This window comes from Globicephala melas, chromosome 15 (genome assembly GCF_963455315.2).
Source record: "Globicephala melas chromosome 15, mGloMel1.2, whole genome shotgun sequence".
Taxonomy (NCBI): Eukaryota; Metazoa; Chordata; class Mammalia; order Artiodactyla; family Delphinidae; genus Globicephala; species Globicephala melas.
Genome location: NC_083328.1, coordinates 14531265 through 14550787, shown reverse-complemented (window position 1 = coordinate 14550787; position 19523 = coordinate 14531265). Strand labels below are relative to the sequence as shown.

Here is a 19523-nt window from a genome sequence, read left to right as displayed (position 1 = left end):
TCAACATAATAAAGGACATATATGACAAACCCACAGCCAGCATCATCCTCAATGGTGAAAAACTGAAAGCATTTCCACTAAGATCAGGAACAAGACAAGAAATTGTTAGTTATTCCCAGGTACTCAAGCTTAACACATTGCATCCAAAATCTCTGTATCCATATCAATAAATTTGGATTAATCCAACATTACATTTCTTCTGCTCTGGTCTTAGGATTTCTACTACACTTTACTTAGGTTTTGCAGATACAAAAAGACAAAATCTTGAAATTCTTGTGGTGTGTACAAAACCTCTTCTAGGGTCAGACTTAGTGTTCATCTCTTTGGGGCCTGCTGAGATTTAAGTCTAGTTCTAAGTTTAGAAGCAATAAGAGGTGGTGGGTTGGTCATTGTTCTCCTGCTAGGTGACTACCTCAAGAGAGATCATGAAAGGTTCTTTCGGCAAGAGGATGCCAACTTTTTCAGAGAGAAAAGACTGCCTCTATTGGCAAGGAAGGTAGGATGACCAACTATCTTGGTTTGCCCAGGACTGAGGGGTTTCCTGGGGTACAAGACTTGCAGTGCTAGAACCGGGATAGTCTTGGGCAAACTGGGAAAGTTGGTCGACTAGTAGATATGTTGTATTGTTCTGTTGTCAACTTGGTTAAGGCTGGGAACTGCCCCTCCCAGAATTCTCTTCTTTGTATGGTTCTAGGTGAGAGCTTGTCCATAGAAGAAATTGTGTGAGATTGAGAGGTGGAAGTAAAGCGATGGCCATTTCTTCCTGGAGGTTTTGCAGGCAGATGCAGTGATAGACACAGAGAAGGCTGGTGTTGTCGTGCTTGTCCTTGCTCTTTTCCATTCCACATCCAGCTCTTCCACCTGAGTGCTGGCCCTCCTGACCGACAGTGGCTCCAGGTCCACCACCATTCCGTTGGCAGCTGACCCACAGAGGTGGTGTGCTACCCAAAGGCAATAGCTCCCTGTGGACTTACCCACAAGGTCTCTTAATAATCATAGTGGTTTTACTGCCTTAACATTAATATGATACCTTACATGGCTGTGAATTCAATTAGCATTGTTATTCAAGCATATGCAGGCTCACACTTTGGGCTTGGTTTTCAGAAATATTGATTCAGTGGCTGTTAGTGATACGGACATTCAGGGCATCCATTATTTGAAGTCCTGTTCTAGTTGTCTATGAAAATCATTTCCAACTCTGCCCTTGCCACAGCTATGGGAGACATCCTAGTTCACTTCCAGGAAAAATTCCCTCTTTTGACTACATTACTGTAATTGAGCTTCTCCTGTATATATCGAGGCATAAGAAAATAGGTTACTTACAAAGGAACAAAAATTATGCTGGCTGCAGAATTCTCTTTTGCGGTACTAAATAGAAAATGACGGAGTGGTAGTTCTTAACCTGCGTGTACTTTCTGGTGTCTTTGAGTACCTTGAAATAATATGCAAACTTATGTGTGCTGATACAAGTTGCTATTCCTGGAAATAGAATTCATATCTTTTTTTAAATTTTATTTATTTTTTTATACAGCAGGTTCTTATTAGTCATCAATTTTCTACACATCAGTGTATACATGTCAATACCAATCGCCCAATTCGTCACACCACCATCCCCACCCCCCCACGGCTTTCCCCCGTTGGTGTCCATACATTTGTTCTCTACATCTGTGTCTCAACTTCTGCCCTGCAAACCGGTTCATCTGTACCATTTTTCTAGTTTCTACATACATGCGTTAATATACGATATATGTTCTTCTCTTTCTGACTTACTTCACTCTGTATGACAGTCTCTAGATCCATCCACGTCTCAACAAATGACCCAATTTCGTTCCTTTTTATGGCTGAGTAATATTCCATTGTATATTTGTACCACAACTTCTTTATCCATTCATGTCGATGGGCACTTAGGTTGCTTCCATGACCTGGCTATTGTAAATAGTGCTGCAATGAACATTGCATGTGTCTTTTTGAATTATGGTTTTCTCTGGGTATAGGCCCAGTAGTGGGATTGCTGGATCATATGGTAATTCTATTTTTAAGGAACCTCCATACTGTTCTCCATAGTGGCTGTATCAATTTACATTCCCACCAACAGTGCAAGAGGGTTCCCTTTGCTCCACACCCTCTCCAGCATTTGTTGTTTGTAGATTTTCTGATGATGCCCATTATAACTGGTGTGAGGTGATACCTCATTGTAGTTTTGATTTGCATTTCTCTAATACTTAGTGATGTTGAGCAGCTTTTCATGTGCTTTGGCCATCTGTATGTCTTCTTTGGAGAAATGTCTATTTAGGTTTTCTGCCCATTTTTGGATTGGGCTGTTTCTTTCTTTACTATTGAGCTGCATGAGCTGTTTATATATTTTGGAGGTTGGTTCTTTTGCAAATATTTTCTCCAACTCTGAGGGTTGTCTTTTCGTCTTGTTTATGGTTTCCTTTGCTGTGCAAAAGCTTTTACGTTTCATTAGGTCCCATTTGTTTATTTTTGTGTTTATTTCCATTACTCTAAGAGGTGGATCAGAAGAGATTTTGCTGTGACTTATGTCAAAGAGTGTTCTTCCTATGTTTTCCTCTAAGAGTTTTATAGTGTCCGGTCTTACATTTAGGCCTCTAATCCATTTTGAGTTTATTTTTGTGTATGGTGTTAGGGAGTGTTCTAATTTCACTCTTTTACATGTAGCTGTCCAGTTTTCCCAGCACCACTTATTGAAGAGACTGTCTTTTCTCCATTGTATATCCTTGCCTCCTTTGTCATAGATTAGTTGACCATAGGTGGGTTTATCTCTGGGCTTTCTATCCTGTTCCATTGATCTATGTTTCTGGTTTTGTGCCAGTACCAGATTGTCTTGATTACTGTCACTTTATAGTATAGTATGAAGTCAGGGAGTCTGATTCCTCCAGCTCCGTTTTTTTCCCTCAAGACTGCTTTGGCTATTTGGGGTCTTTTGTGTCTCCATACAAATTTTATGAGTTTTTGTTCTAGTTCCATAAAAAATGCCATTGGTAATTTGATAGGATTGCATTGAATCTGTAGATTGCTTTGGGTAGTATAGTCATTTTCACAATATTGATTCTTCCAATCCAAGAACATGGTATATCTCTCCATCTGTTGGTATCATCTTTAATTTCTTTCATCAGTGTAGTTTTCTGCATACAGGTTTATTGTCTCCCTAGGTAGGTTTATTCCTAGGTATTTTATTCTTTTTGTTGCAGTGGTAAATGGGAGTGTTTCCTTAATTTCTCTTTCAGATTTTTCATCATTAGTGTATAGGAATGCAAGACATTTCTGTGTATTAATTCTGTATCCTGCAACTTTACCAAATTCATTGATTAGCTCTAGTAGTTTTCTGGTGGCATTTTTAGGATTCTCTTTGTATAGTATTGTGTCATCTGCACACAGTGACAGTTTTACTTCTTCTTTTCCAATTTGTATTCCTTTTATTTCTGTTTCCTCTCTGATTGCCTTGGCTAGGACTTCCAAAACTATGTTGAATAATAGTGGTGGGAGTGGACATCCTTGTCTTGTTCCTGATCTCAGAGGAAATGCTTTTAGTTTTTCACCATTGAGAATGATGTTTGCTGTGGGTTTGTTGTATATGGCCTTTATTATGTTGAGGTAGGTTCCCTCTATGCCCACTTTCTGGAGAGGTTTTATCATAAATGGGTGTTGAATTTTGTCAAAAGCTTTTTCTGCATCTTTTGAGTTGATCAAATGGTTTTTATTCTTCAGTTTGTTAATATGGTGTATCACATTGATTGATTGGCATATATTGAAGAATCCTTGCATCCCTGGTTTAAATCCCACTTGATCGTGGTGTATGATCCTTTTAATGTGTTGTTGGATTCTGTTGGCTAGTATTTTGTTGAGGATTTTTACATCTATATTCTTCAGTGATATTGGTCTATAATTTTCTTTTTTTGTAGTATCTTTTTCTGGTTTTGGTCTCAGGGTGATGGTGGCCTCATAGAATGAGTTTGCGAGTGTTCCTTCCTCTGCAATATTTTGGAAGAGTTTGAGAAGGATGGGTGTTAGCTCTTCTCTAAATGTTTGATAGAATTCACCTGTGAAGCCATCTGGTCCTGGACTTTTATTTGTTGGAAGATTTTAAATCACAGCTTCAATTTCATTACTTGTGATTGGTCTGTTCATATTTTCTGTTTCTTTCTGGTTCAGTCTTGGAAGGTTATACCTTTCCAAGAATTTGTCCGTTTCTTCCAGGTTATCCCTTTTGCTGACGTAGAGTTGCTTGTACTAGTCTATTAGGATGCTTTGTATTTCTGCGGTGTCTGTTGTAACTTCTCCAATTTCATTTCTAATTTTATTGATTTGAGTCCTCTCCCTCTTTTTCTTGATGAGTCTGGCTAATGGTTTATCAGTTTTGTTTATCTTCTCAAAGAACAAGCTTTTAGTTTTATTGGTCTTTGCTATTGTTTTCTTTGTTTTTATTTCATTTATTTCTGCTCTGATCTTTATGATTTCTTTCCTTCTGCTCACTTTGCGTTTTGTTTGTTCTTCTTTCTCTAGTTCCTTTAGGTGTAAGGTTAGATTGTTTATTTGAGATTTTTCTTGTTTCTTGAGGTAGGCTTGTATAGCTATAACTTCCCTCTTAGAACTGCATTGGCTGCATCCCATAGGTTTTGGATCGTCGTGTTTTCATTGTCATTTTTCTGTAGGTATTTTTTGATTTCCTCTTTGGTTTCTTCAGTGATCTCTTGGTTATTTAGTAATGTAGTGTTTAGCCTCTATGTGTTTGTGTTTTTTATGTTTTTTTCCCTGTAATTCATTTCTAATCTCATAGTGTTGTCAGAAAAGATGTTTGATATGATTTCAATTTTCTTAAATTTACTGAGGCTTGATTTGTGACCCAAGATGTGATCTATCCTGGAGAATGTTCCATGCACACTTGACAAGAAAGTGTAATCTGCTGTTTTTGGATGGAATGTCCTATAAATATCAATTAAATCTATCTGGTCTATTGTGTCATTTAAAGCTTCTGTTTCCTTATTCATTTTCTGTCTGGATGATCTGTCCCTTGGTGTAAGTGAGGTGTTAAAGTCCCCCACTATTATTGTGTTACTCTCTATTTCCTCTTTTATAGCTGTTAGCAGTTGCCTTATGTATTGAGGTGCCTCTATGTTGGGTGCATATATATTTATAATTGTTATATCTTCTTTTTGGATTGATCCCTTGATCATTATGTAATGTCCTTCCTTGTCTCTTGTAACATTCTTTATTTTAAAGTCTATTTTATCTGATATGAGTATTGCTACTCCAGCTTTCTTTTGATTTCCATTTGCATGGAATATCTTTTTCCATCCCCTCAGTTTCAGTCTGTATGTGTACCTAGGCCTGAAGTGGGTCTCTTGTAGACAGCATATGTATGGGTCTTGTTTTTGTATCCATTCAGATAGCTTGTGTCTTTTGGTTGGAGCATTTAATCCATTCATGTTTAAGGTAATTATCGATATGTATGTTCCTATGACCATTTTCTTAATTGTTTTAGGTTAGTTTTTGTAGGTCCTTTTCTTCTCTTGTGTTTCCCAGTTAGAGAAGTTCCTTTAGCATTTGTTGTAGAGCTGGTTTGGTGGTGCTGAATTCTCTTAGCTTTTGCTTGTCTGTAAAGCTTTTGATATCATTATTCTGAATTCTTTTCCTGGAAAGTGCCTATCTCCACTTTGTTTAGTTGTTTTACTGGGGTTTTATCTTGTTCCTTCATCTGGTACACAGCCTTCTGCCTTTTCATCTTGTCTGTCTTTCTGTGAATGTGGTTTTGTTTCACAGGCTGCAGGATTGTAGTTCTTCTTGCTTCTGCTGTCTGCCCTCTGGTGGATCAGGCTATCTAAGAGGCTTAAGCAAACTTCCTGATGGGAGGTACTGGTGGTGGGTAGAGCTGACTGTTGCTCTGGTGGGCAGAGCTCAGTAAAACTTTAATCCGCTTGACTGCTGATGGGTGGGGCTGGGTTCCTTCCCTGTTGGTTGTTTGGCCTGAGGCAACCCAACACTGGAGCCTACCTGGGCTCTTTGGTGGGGCTAATGACAGACTCTGGGAGGGCTCACGCCAAGGCGTACTTCCCAGAACTTCTGCTGCCAGTGTCCGTGTCCCCACGGTGAGCCGCAGCCACCCCCTGCCTCTGCAGGAGACCCTCCAACACTAGCACGTAGGTGTGGTTCAGTCTCCCCCGGGGTCACTGCTCCTTCACCTGGGTCCCGATGCGTACACTACTTTGTGTGTGCCCTCCAAGAGTGGAGTCTCTGTTTCCCCCAGTCCTGTCAAAGTCCTGCAGTCAAATCCCACTAGACTTCAAAGTCTGATTCTCTAGGAATTCCTCCTCCCATTGCCGGACCCCTAGGTTGGGAAGCCTGACGTGGGGCTTGGAACCTTCACTCCAGCGGGTGGACTTCTGTGGTATAAGTGTTCTCCAGTCTGTGAGTCACCCACCCAGCGGTTATGGGATTTGATTTTACTGTGATTGTGCCCCTCCTTATGTCTCTTTGTGGCTTCTCCTTTGTCTTTGGATGTGGGGTATCTTTTTTGGTGAGTTCCAGTGTCTTCCTGTCAATGATTGTCCAGCAGCTAGTTGTGATTCTGGTGTTCTCACAAGAGGGAGTGAGAGCACATCCTTCTACTCCACCATCTTGGTTCCTCCTCCCAGAATTCATATCTTTCATCATATTTTTGAAAATAATTTCCATTACCATTCTTTGTTTCATTTGAAAATATGAATTCTTATAGTATTTCGAACGTTTTCACTATTATATTTGTTGTGATCTGTGATCAGTTATATTTGATGTCACTATTATGATTGTTTTGGGCACCTCAAACCATGCCCATGTAAGACAGTGAACGTAATTGATAAATGTTTTGCGTGTTCAACTGGCATTTCCCCCATCTCTCTCCCTTTTCTCGGTCCTCCCTGTTCCCTGAGACATAGCAATATTGAAATTAGGCTAATTTATAACCCTACAATGGCCTCTAAGCGTTCAAGTGAAAGGAAAAGTTGCGCATCTCTTACCTTACATCAGAAGCTAGAAATGATTAAGCTTGGTGAAGAGAGCAGGTAGAAAGCTGAGATGGGCCAAAAGCTAGGCTTCCTGCACCAGTGGTTAGCCACGTTGTGAATGCAAAGAAAAAGTTGTTGAAGGAAATTAAAAGTCCTACTCCAGTGAACACACAAATGATAAGAAAGCAAAGCAGCCTTATTGCTGATATGGAGAAAGTTTTACTGGTCTGGTTAGAAGATCAAACCACAACATCAAACCACAGCATTCCCTTAAGCTAAAACCTAATCCAGAGCAAGACCCTAACTCTTCAATTTTGTGAAGGCTGAGAGAGGTGAGGAAGCTGCAGAAGAAAAGTTTGAAGCTAGCAGAGGTTGGTTCATGAGGCCTAAGGAAAGAAGCCATCTCCATAATATAAAAGTGCAAGGTGAAGCAGCAAGTGCTGATGCAGAAACTACAGCAAGTTATCCAGAAGGTCTAGCAAAGATAATTCATGAAGGTGGCTACACTAAGCAACAGATTTTCAATGTAGACAGAGCTGCCTTATACTGGAAAAAGATGCCATCTAGGACCCTCATAGCTAAAGAGGAAAAGTCAATGCCTGGCTTCAAAGCTTCAAAGGATAGGCTGATTCTCTTGTAAGGGGCTAATGCAGCTGGTGACCTGAAGTTGAAGCCAATGCTCATTTACCATTCTGAAAATCCTAAGGCCCTTGAGAATTATGCTAAATCTATTCTGCCTAGGCTTTATAAGTAGAGCAACAAAGCCTGGATGAAAGCACATTTATTTACAAATACTGAATATTTTAGCCCACTTTTGAGACCTACTGCTCAGAAAAAAAAGATTCTTTTCCAAATATTACTGCTCATTGACAATGCACTTGGTCACCCAAGAGCTCTGATGGAAATGGACAATGAGATTAATGTCATTTTCATGCCTGCTAGCACAACATTCATTCTGCAGCCCATGGGTCAAGGAGTAATTTTGACTTTCAAGTATTATTATTTAAGTAATACATTTCTTTTTTTTTCTTAAATAGTCAGCACAGCACCTGACATTTTTTAAAATTAATTAATTAGTTTATTTATGGCTGTGTTGGGTCTTCGTTTCTGTGCGTGGGCTTTCTTTAGTTGCGGCGAGCCGGGGCCACTCTTCATCGCGGTGCACGGGCCTCTCACTATCGCGGCCTCTCTTGTTGCAGAGCACAGGCTCCAGACGCGCAGGCTCAGTAATTGTGGCTCACGGGCCCAGTTGCTCCGCAGCATGTGGGATCTTCCCAGACCAGGGCACAAACCCGCGTCCCCTGCATTGGCGGGCAGATTCCCAACCACTGTGCCACCAGGGAAGCCCCAAAGTAATACATTTCATAATGCTTTATCTTAGACAGAAAATGATTCCTCTGATGGATCTGGGCAAAGGAAATTGAAAACCTCCTGGAAAGGATTCACCATTCTAGACGCTATTAAGAGCATTCATTGATTCATGGGATGAGATCAAAATATCAGCATTAACAGGAGTTTAGAAGAAGTTGATTCCAACCCTCATGGATGACTTTGAGGGGTTCAAGACTTCAGTGGAAGAAGTAACTGTATATGTGGTGGAAATAGCAAGTGTACTAGAATTAGAGGTGGAGCCTGAAGATGTGACTGAATTGCTGCAATCTCATGATAAAACTTTAATTTATGAGGAATTACTTCTTCTGGATGAGCAAAAAAAGTGGTTTCTTAAGATGGAATCTAATCCTGGTAAAGATGCCATGAAGATTGTTGAAATGACAGCAAAGGATTTAGAATATCACATAAACTTAGTTGATAAAGCAGCAGTAGGGTTTGATTGACTCCAGTTTTGAAAGAAGTGCTACTGTGGGTAAAATGCTATCAAACCGTATTGCGTGGCTACAGAGAAATCATTCATGAAAGGAAGAGTCAGTCAGTGCAGCAGACTTCATCGTTGTCCTATTCTTAAAAACTGCCACAGCCACCCAGCCTTCAGTAGCCACCACCCTGACTGGTCAGCAGCCTTCAACATCAAGGCAAGACCCTCCGCCAGCAAAAAGATTACGACTCACTGAAGGCTCAGATGATGGTTAGCATTTTTTAGCAATAAGACATTTTAAAATTAAGGTATGTACATTATTTTTAGACATAATGCTATTGCACATTTAATGGACTACAATGTAGTGTAAACGTTAGTTTTGTATGCACTGGGAAGCCAAAAAATGTGTGTGACATGCTTTATTGCAATACTTGCTTTATTGCAGTTGTCTAGAACCAAACCCACAATATCTCCAAGGTATGCCTGTGTTATTTTCTGTTGTTGTTGAATCTGCATAGCTGACATTGATAGAAGTTCAACATTGCTTTTTTCAAGTGTTCATTTTTGGGACTTGAAATCTTGAATAAGCATCAATGGGCTTCATGTGAATTCTTCATATATTTTTCACTTAATGTATTTTGCATTTCAGCAAGTGACAGATTCTCCTAGATAGTGATTTGACAGGCGAGAGAGCATACAAAGACCTCATCTTGTAGCAAAAACCTATTGATCATGTTTTATAATTGAAGGAAGATTGTGCAGACTATTGCCAGTTCCTTTCCGTTTTTCTACCATTTTTCAACCCAGAGATGCTTCTTTTTTCCTTCCAAGGAGATAGTAACAGTACCCCAGAAGCCTTCTGCCTGCCCCTCCAAATTATTTCCTCCTCCTCTTTCCTTCTTCCCACAGATAACTTCTGTCCTGAATTCTGCCATCATGGATTTAATTTTGCTTGTTTTTAAATTTCATATAAATGGAATCACTCAGTATATTTTCAGGAAAGATGAAAAGCAGTCTCTGACATCTAAGAACTGATCTGACACAACTTCTAGGCCATGGTTTATTAGGAACTGGCTTGGTCAAATAGTTGGACTTCCTTGTCCACCCCATCTCTGCCTTTAAAAGCCTTCCATTTTGCACAGCTCCTTGGAGCTCCTCTCTGCTTGCTAGATGGAGTGCTGCCTGATTTATAAATTGTTAAATGAAGCCAATTAGATCTTCAGTAAAAAAGCAAATAGTTAAAAAAAAAAGAAAGAAAAAGAAACTGGCTTGGTGCTCACCACTAGGACATGTTGGTCTCTTATTGGGTATAAATGATCTCACCAAATACAAACACAAGACAAGATTACTCTTTAACCATGATGAGCTGAGAAAAGACAAGGCCACTTTATAATTTTGTTTGAGCACAGAAAATATCAAGGTCACTGTGCAAACCACAAAATACCCAATACCCACCTCTTGTTTAATATGAGTTGATTGCTGCTTCTTACAAGTAGCTTTAGTCTCACTTCCAGTCTTCCTTCCTTTTAGATAAGATTTATTAAGATACCCAGTTATAGAATCATCCCTGCTTGCTGACAGCACCCAGTCCAGAGCAAACCCCTGTTTCCTTGGACTCTTCCCAAAATCACCTAACCAAAACCTGAATCATGAAAGTACTTTCTAATACTCTTTTACTGAGACATCCCCCATTTCCCACGTTGTGTGTCTTCCCTTGATTAAATGAGTAATGAATTCACCATGTTCAACTACAACTATATTCCTGGTAGTCTTCAGCTGGAGGGTATTGACAGTATTCTTTTGTGTCTGGTTTCTTTCCTTTAACATTCATGAGTTTCATGTTGTTGCATTTCACAGTAGTTCATTTTTGTTATTTAATGTGATACTATAGTTACACAACTATTTGGACATTTGAGTTGTTTATAGTTTTAGGGATGTTTTAATGTTGATATGCAGTATCCTTGTACATGTCTTTTGATGCAAACGAGTATGCATTTTTGTTGAGAATATGCCTGAGATTTACATTAGGAGTTCCCAAGACCACTCACAGTAATCCAAAATTCTTATGCTTACAGTTGCAGTTGATTATAGCAAAAGGATATAAAGTAAAATCTACAAAGCGAAAAGGCATATGGGGGAAACTCTGGAGGAAACCAGGTACTGTCTTTCAAATGTCCCTCACAGTGGAGTCACACAGGATTTGCTTCATTCACCCAGCAACATGTGTGACAACACATGTGAATTGTTGCCAACCAGGGAGCTCACCAGAGCTTTTGAATCCAGGGTTTTTATTAGGGGTTGGTCATGTAGACATGTAGACCCCCCCAGAGAAAAACAGATGTTCACCGTAAATAAATTACTAACATAAACTATCTGCTGAAACTGGTACAGGCTGGCCCAAGGCCTCAGACATGCAAAAACATTCTTATAGACAGAACATTCCAAGCTCAGATCCCAGGAGCCAGCCAAGAACCAGTCCTGAAAATAGGCCTTTCTTGGAAATGTGCAACATTTGAGCAAGCTTAGGCCTGCTGAGTTATTCTTTTCCCTTACAGAATGAATGTATGGAGGGCATTTGTATGTACAAATTTAGCAGATAATGCTAAAGAGTTTCCCAGAATGATTATACTCTATCACTAGCAGGTGTATGAGAATTTCAGTTACTCTACATTGTCAATATTTGTTGGTCAATCTTTTAAAATTTTAGTCTTTCTTGTAGGAGCGTAGTGATGTTTTATGATGGTTAAAATTTGTATTCCTTAATTACTAATGAGAGCTAACACTTTATGTTATTTGCCACTAAACTATGTTATGAAATGCCATTTCAAGTCTCTTACCCAATTTTCTACTGAATCATTTGCTTTTTCCTTAATGATTTTTAGAAATTCTCTACATACTTTGATGTGTGGAGTTTATATGTATTTCACATATCCTTCTCCCACTTATCTGCCTTGCCTTTCTCTCCATTAAGGCTGTCTTTTCAAGAATAGAAGTTCCTGGGACTTCCCTGGCAGTCCAGTGGTTAAGACTCCGTGCTCTCAATGCAGGGGGCACGGGTTCGATCCCCGGTCAGGGAACTAAGGTCCGCATGCTGCATGGCACCGCCGAAAACAAACAAACAAACAAAGAATAGAAGTTCCTATGCTCAAGCTAATGAATGGCTGCAGGTATGTCTGAGTATAGATCCCTTGTACTGAGATGTCTCTGGAAAGAATGAGATGAAGATTTATTACTTTTTTTGGTCTGCTCAGCATTTTTAAGCTTTGGAAATGGGCTGTCAGTCGTGTAGCCCTGCCTTTCCTGTCGTGGGGATGAGGGGAATGAGGGGAGCAGGGAGTGGCTGGACTTGGGCTGGCCAATCAGATTACTCAGTATCCCTGGGCTTAGTGAATTGTCTGGGAGATCATATGAACCAAGGGGGCCAGAGTATTTTCATAGATTGATATAGATGCTGGGGGCAAGGGGTTCTCTTTCTTCTTACTGGGATTGGAAGCCAAAAGATGATGTAAACCTAGAGCTAATGGAGGCATCTTTCTCACCATTTGGAGAGAGCCTGTCTAAGGATGAAATCATTGTGATGATAAATTTGAGGACACTTGATAACATGAGGGAAACATATCCTTTTTTGTTTCCTTGAGCTATTTTGATTTGGGTCTCTACTATTTACTGTGTATTTTGACTAATATAATACCAATTACCCAAATTTCTCCTGGTGTTAAAACTGATATTCCCTCTGAAAAGTGTTAAGCTGCTAATCAGAAACTAATGTGATTTTTTGAAAAATAAAAACACCTGTTTCTAATTTTTAAAAAGTTCCTAATTTTAATGCCTAGTAGTATCCTTTTCTTTATGTTTAGTGGTTTTGTTATACCATTTAATAAATCTTTTTCATAATCCAAGGCCATGAAGATATTCTCCTATGTTATCTATAAAAGCTTTATTGCTTTACTTTTCTTATTTCGATCTGTAGCCTACCTGGAATTGATTTTTTTTTATTGTGGTAAAAAATGCATAGCATAAAATTTACAATCTTAAGTATTTTTAACTGTACAGTTCAGTAATATTAAGTATATTGATATTGTTGTGAAAGAAATATCCAGAACTTTTTAATCCTGCAACATAAACTTTCTACCCATTAAACAACTCCCCATTTCTCCCATCCCCTCAGCCCCTGACGGCCACTTTCTATCTCGAATTTGACTCTACTCTAGGTACCTAATAAAAGTGGAATCTTACAGTATTTGTCTTTCTATGACTGGTTTATTTCATTTAGCATAATGTCCTCAAGGTTCATCCATGTTGTAGCATATGACAGGATTTCCTTCCTTATTAAAACTGAATGATACTCATTTATATTTATATGCCATATTTTGTTAATTCATTCATCCATTGATGGATATCTGGGTTGCTTCTACCTTGTGAATAATGTTGCTATGAACATGGGTGAGCAAGTATCTCTTTGAGACACTGCTTTCAATTATTTTGGATATATACCCAGAGATGGGATTGCTAGATTATATGGTAATCTTATTTTTAATTTTTTGAGGAACTGACATGCTGTTTTCCATAGCAGATGTACCATTTTACAATTGTACCAACAGTGTACAAGGGTTCTAATTTTTATACATCCTTGTCAACACTTGTTATTTTCTGTTGTTTTTTTTTTAATAGTAATCCTAATGGGATTACTAATGGGTGTGAGTGGTATCTCATTGTGGTTTTTATATGTATTTCTCTGATGATTAGTGATGTTGAGCATCTTTCCATATGTTTGTTGGCCGTTTGTATATCATCTTTGGAGAAATGTCTGTTCAAGTCCTTTGCCTATATATATATATGTTTTTTTTTTTTTTTTTTTTTAGTTTAGGCTGCATTGGGTCTTAGTTTCGGCATGTGGACTTCTTTTTTTTTTTTTTTTGCGTTACGCGGACCTCTCACTGTTGTGGCATTGGCCTCTCCCGTTGCGAAGCACAGGCTCCGGACGCGCAGGCTCAGCGGCCATGGCTCACGGGCCCAGCCGCTCCGCGGCATGTAGGATCTTCCCGGACCGGGGCACGAACCCGTGTCCCCTGCATCGGCAGGCGGACTCTCAACCACTGCGCCACCAGGGAAGCCTGCTAGATTACCTTTTTATCTGTGATGATGTTTCCTGTTTCATTTATACTATTGGTTATTTTTATGGTCTTTCTTTTTTGTTAAACCAGTTTTACCTGAAGTTTTTGAAGTTTTTTAGTCTTTTAAAATCATCTTTTTGACTTTGTTGATTTTTATTTACTGTATCTGTGTTTTCTATTTTACCGATTTCTGCTTTTATCTTTGTTATTTCCTCTTTTTCATGTTTTTGGGTTTAATATGCCATTCTTTTTTTTTTTTTTTTTTGCGGTATGTAGGCCCCTCACTGTTGTGGCCTCTCCCATTGCGCAGCACAGGCTCCGGACGCGCAGGCTCAACGGCCATGGCTAACGGGCCCAGCCGCTCCACGGCATGCGGGATCCTCCCGGACTGGGACACGAACCCGCATCCCCTGCATCGGCAGGCGGACTCTCAACCACTGCGCCACCAGGGAAGCCCTAATTTGCCATTCTTAATCTAACTTCTAGAGATGGATACTTAGATCATTGGTTTAAAACTTTATTCTTTTTTTTATTTTTTAAAATTTTGGGGAGGACTTCTCTGGTGGCGCAGTGGTTAAGAATCCACCTGCCAGTGCAGGGGACACAGGTTCGATCTCTGGTCTGGGAAGATCCCACATGCCTCAGAGCAACTAATCCTGAGCGCCACAACTACTAAGCCCTGCGCTCTAGAGCCAGGGAGCCACAACTACTGAAGCCCGCATACTGCAACTACTGAAGCCCACATGCCTAGAACCCGTATTCCACAACAAGAGAAGCCCCCGCTCGCCACAACTAGAGAATGCCCGCATGCAGCAACGAAGACTCAATGCAGCCAAAAAATAAAATTAAAAATTAAAAAAAATTTTGGCCACACGACACGGCATGCAGGACCTTAATTCCCTGACCAGGGACCACCAGGGAAGTCTCTCAAGCTTTAGTCTGTCCTTAAATATTCATTTAAGGCTATAGATTTTCCTTACAGCAAGGCTGTATCAGCATTCTAGGTGTTTTTATGTGTAGTGTTTTTTTTCTATTTATTTCAAAATATTTGGCAATTTCCATTTTGATTTTTTTTGTTACTGTTTAGAAGTGTATTTCTCAATTTCCAAGCATCTAGGAATTTTCTAGTTGTCTTCTTATAACGAATTTCTACCTTAATACTCCTATGACCAGAGAATCTATTATGTTATTTTTATTAATACTTGCTTTTGCCCTAGCAAATTATAAATTTCAGTAAATCTTTTTCATTAACATGAAAGGAATATTTATTCTGCAGTTTTTGCTGACAGATACTATGTAATGACATTAGGTCAAGGTGGTTAATTGTAAAAATCTCTATAACCTTACCAATTTTCTTGTCACCTTGTTCTATCAGTTACTTAGACAAGTGTATTAAATCTCCTACTGTCACTGTGGTTTTATTTATTTATCCTTTTAGGTCTGTCAGTTTTTGCTTTAGATATTTTGAGACTAGGGTATTTAAAATATGCAAATTTAGAACTGTTATATATATCTAGTGAACTTAACCCATTACCATTTAGAAATGTCTTTATTTCTAAATATTCCTCTTACCTTAACGTCTGCTTTGTCTGATATAAGCATAGATATGCTAGCATTGTTTTGCATGGTATATCGTGTTAGGTCCTTTTCCTTTCAGTCTTCTTTTTTTTTATATTTAAGATGTGTCTCTTGTAAGCAGCATATCCAGTCTGACATTTTCTTTTATTTGAATTGGTTTGTTTTCATTTAATTTAAATTAATACTTATTTGATTTTAATCTGCCATTTTTCTATCTCCTCTGTATTTATGCTGCCTGTTATATGTTCCCTTTTCTCTCCTTTTTGGACACCTTTTGGGTTGACTAATTCTTTTTAATTTCATCTTTAATTCCATTAGCTTATAGATTATACATATCTTTTTTTACTGTTTTTCTCAGGGTTACCCTAGAGATTAAACATACCTTTTTGGCTGATTAAATCTTAATTTAACTAGTATTTTACTACTTTCCTATTTAAGGACCTTGGCACACTTTAGTATTTTAATATCCCCTCCAACCTTTTGTGCAAATTTTGGTTTATATTTTAATATCATATATAGGCGTACCTCATTTTATTGTGCTTTTGCAAATACTGTCTTTTTCATGAATTGAAGGTTCATGCCAACCCTGCAGCTAGCAAGTCTATCAGCACCATTTTTCCAGCAGCGTTTGCTCAGTTCATGTCTCTGTGTCACATTTTGGTAATTCTTGCAATATTTCAAACCCTCCACCAGCAAAAAGATTGTGACTTGCTGAAGGCTCATATGATGGTTAGCATCTTTAAGCAATAAAATATTTTTTAATTAAAGTATGTACATTTTTTTTAGACATAATGTGGTTGCACACTTAGGAGACTATAGTATAGTATACACATAACTTTTATATCACTAGGAAACCAAAAAATTTCTGTGATTTGTTTTATTGCAATATTTGCTTTATTTTGGTGGTCTGGAACTGAACCTGCAATATGTCTGAGATATGCCTCTGTGTGTGCGTGTGTGTGTTTCCGTAATATATTTTTATTTTTGTATTATCAAGTCCATATTCTTTTATTGTTCTTTTGTTTTGTATTTGTTTCTTCTTTTTTGGCATGCTGCGTGGCTTGTGGGATCTTAGTTCCCCGACCAGGGATCGAACCCGCACCCTTAGCAGTGAAAGTGCGGAGTCCTAACCACTGGACCACCAGGGAATTCCCAATATTCTTTTAACTTCATCCACATATTTACCCTTTCTACTGCATCTTCCTGAAACTTTCTGCTTCCATCTGTGATCATTTTCCTTCTTCCCAAAGAACCCCCTTTACTTTTTTCTTTTCTGTGAGTCAGTAGATGACAAATTCTTCCTGTTTTTGTTTGTTTGAAAATATCTTTTCTTTATCTTTTTACTTGAAAAGCATACTTACACTAATTCTAGAATTACACACATTTATTTTCTTTCAGTAATTGAAGTTATTTCATTGTATCTAACTTCATCTTGTCTCTTAACAGTTCTGGGTAATTCTCAGCTATCATATCTTTAGATATTGCTCCTGCCCTACTTACTCTTTTCTTCTAACATTGAAATAACACATATGTTAGAACTTTTCAACATAATTTATGTCTCTTATGTTCTTTTATTTTCCTTCTTTTTGACTTTCTGTGCTTCAGCTTAGATATTTTCTTCTAACCTATCTTCTAGTTCATTAATTTTCTACTCAATCATATGTAATATCTATGAAACCCCTCCTCTGAGTTCCTAGATTCTTTTTTTTTTTGACTACACCTCACGGCATGTGGGATCTTAGTTCCCTGACCAGGGGTCAAACCCATGCCACCTGCAGTGGAAACATGGAGTCTTAACCACTGGATTGCCAGGGAATTCCCCTAGCTTCAGTTTTTAAAATATTTTTATAGAATTTACATCTAGTTCCTTTTCATAGTTGTCTGCTGAAATTCTCAATCATACTTCTGAGTTTCTTAAACATCTTAATTATAGTTATTAAATTAAATATCTGTGTTTGAGTACCCCATTACTTGGGTCTTCTATGGGTCTGTTTCTTTTGCCTATTTTTCTTCTTGGCATCGAGTTACATCACTCTTCTCCTATATGTGTATATTTTTTAAAAACTGGACATATTTATTTGAAAATCTATAGAGCCAATTTGAAATCTTGGATGGTGTCTTCCTTTAGAGAGGATTTATTTATGTTTCTGATAGGCAGTTAGGCTAAGGTTACTAACACTTTGAGATCAATTTAATCCAGTGTGGAAATATTTGAAGCTGTGCTGAAGTCTCTATAAAGGTTTGTCTGTTTCCAGTTTATCTTTAGTGTGTAGTCCCTTGGAGTCCCAACCAAAAGCCTGGGGTATTTGCTTCTGTTTTAGTGGGTCCTACATTTCAATTTTCATCCCTTCCCACTTCAAAGTCATAAGTATGTCAGAAGTTTTGCTCAGCTTCTCATCCTGTCAGCCACTAATTTCAGAATGAGTAGCCCCAAGAGCCAGGACTACCTTTCTAGGTTTTCCTTCTTTCCCAGTCTTTGCCTTGCAATTTCTTACTAAGCTTACTGAGTCTCTAGTACCTTAAGACAGCTTGTTGTTTGTTAGTTGGCTTCTATATTTTGTCCTGCTTTTCTGGTTGTTCTTAGTGTAAGGATAACTAAAAACATCTTGGTCTACCATTGTTGGAAAGGGAAGTACATTCTTGATAGTCTGGTAGTGTTTATTTTGGGGAATGTTAAAATGGTGGTTGATTTATTTTAATTTCACTTTTATTTTGAAACAACACCAAACTAAAAGAAAAGTTTCAAGGACAGCACAGAGAGCTTTTTGTTTGCCTGAACCATATAAGAGTAGTAGGTTGCTGACTCAATGCCCCCATCACTTCTGTATACTTTAGTTTGTATTTCCTATAAACAGGACATTCACTTATAAAGCCACAATACAACCATCATAACTGATAGATTAACACCTTGTGTTTACTCCTGTCAATCATCAGACACCATTCAAGTTTTGCCACTTGTCCTAACATCATTTATTTTAGGAAAGTATCCAGGTCACGGTCACCTTTATAGAAAATTATAGCCGTCAGAGTCATGTTGCATGTAGTTATTATATTATTAGTTATTATGTCTCTTCAGTCTCTTTCTCTTTGGAAGAGTTCCTTAGTCTTCTCTTGACTTTTGTAATATTGACACTTTTAGAGTATAGGCTGGTTATTTTGTAGAAATTCCCTCAGTTTGCATTTGTCTGATGTTTCTTAATTCTATTCAGGTTATTCATTTTTGGCAGGAATATCTCAGAAATGATGCTGTATTCTACCCATTGCATCTTATCAGGTGGCACACAGTTTCAGTTTGCCTAATACTGATGATAATCAATTTGATAATTTATTAATATTTATGGTAATTTGATCGCCAGAATTATTCTCTGTGGTGACTCTTTTTCTTTACAATTAATTAGTATTTTTTGAGGAGGTTCTTTGAGACTATGTAAATATCCTTTTCTTCAACAAACTTTCAAAGTATTTATTTGTATCACTGTAAACTCACAGTGTCCTATTTTACTCAAAGAGTTAACACCATTATTTTGATGCTCAAGTTGTCCAAAATCTGTTTGGTGGGAGCCCATCCAAGCTGGCCGCTGTGTCCTTTAGACATGGCCCCATCTGCCTTTGAACACTTTCTTACTTTCTGGCATCACCAAATGTTCTCGGCTTATTTGGTAGTTTGTCTTAGCCCTGGTTCTGTTGTCTGGAGAATGGTATTATGAACCAAAGATCAGGATGCCAAGTGTGCTCATTGCAGGTGGGGTATTACTAACCCTAGACTCTCTCATTGGGCAGAGCTAGAGAGTACACACACACACATATTTTACATCTGTATTTATTTCTGTGTCTGTCTATATATGTTGCAAACTTTAAATTTATACCCATACTTTAATTCCAATACAACATCAGAGTTCTTTCTAGCTTTCTTTTAATATTTGTGTCCTTAATAATAATGCCCTTGACTAGTAGTGAGAAACCTGGCTCCCACTATCTTTAATATATTTAGTTTTTTGCTCAGTCTCTACATATGTA

The 19523-nt window shown here is 38.2% G+C and overlaps 1 protein-coding gene across 7 annotated transcripts in view; it reads left to right on the top strand.

Annotated features, from left to right (window-relative positions):
- The window catches only part of TPST1 (tyrosylprotein sulfotransferase 1), a 121386-nt gene that overhangs the window by 75610 nt on the left and 26253 nt on the right, over positions 1-19523 (top strand). For 4 of the 7 annotated variants that reach the window (XR_009559095.1, XR_009559094.1, XR_009559092.1 and 1 more), the window contains one exon: positions 11786-11981. The exons of 2 other annotated variants lie outside the window; for them this stretch is intronic. The gene's annotated coding sequence lies outside the window, so the exon portion shown is untranslated. Of the gene's footprint in view, positions 1-8382; positions 9123-10889; positions 10965-11785; positions 11982-19523 lie in introns of those variants that run through there. One more of the 7 variants, XR_009559096.2, reaches the window with a different exon arrangement.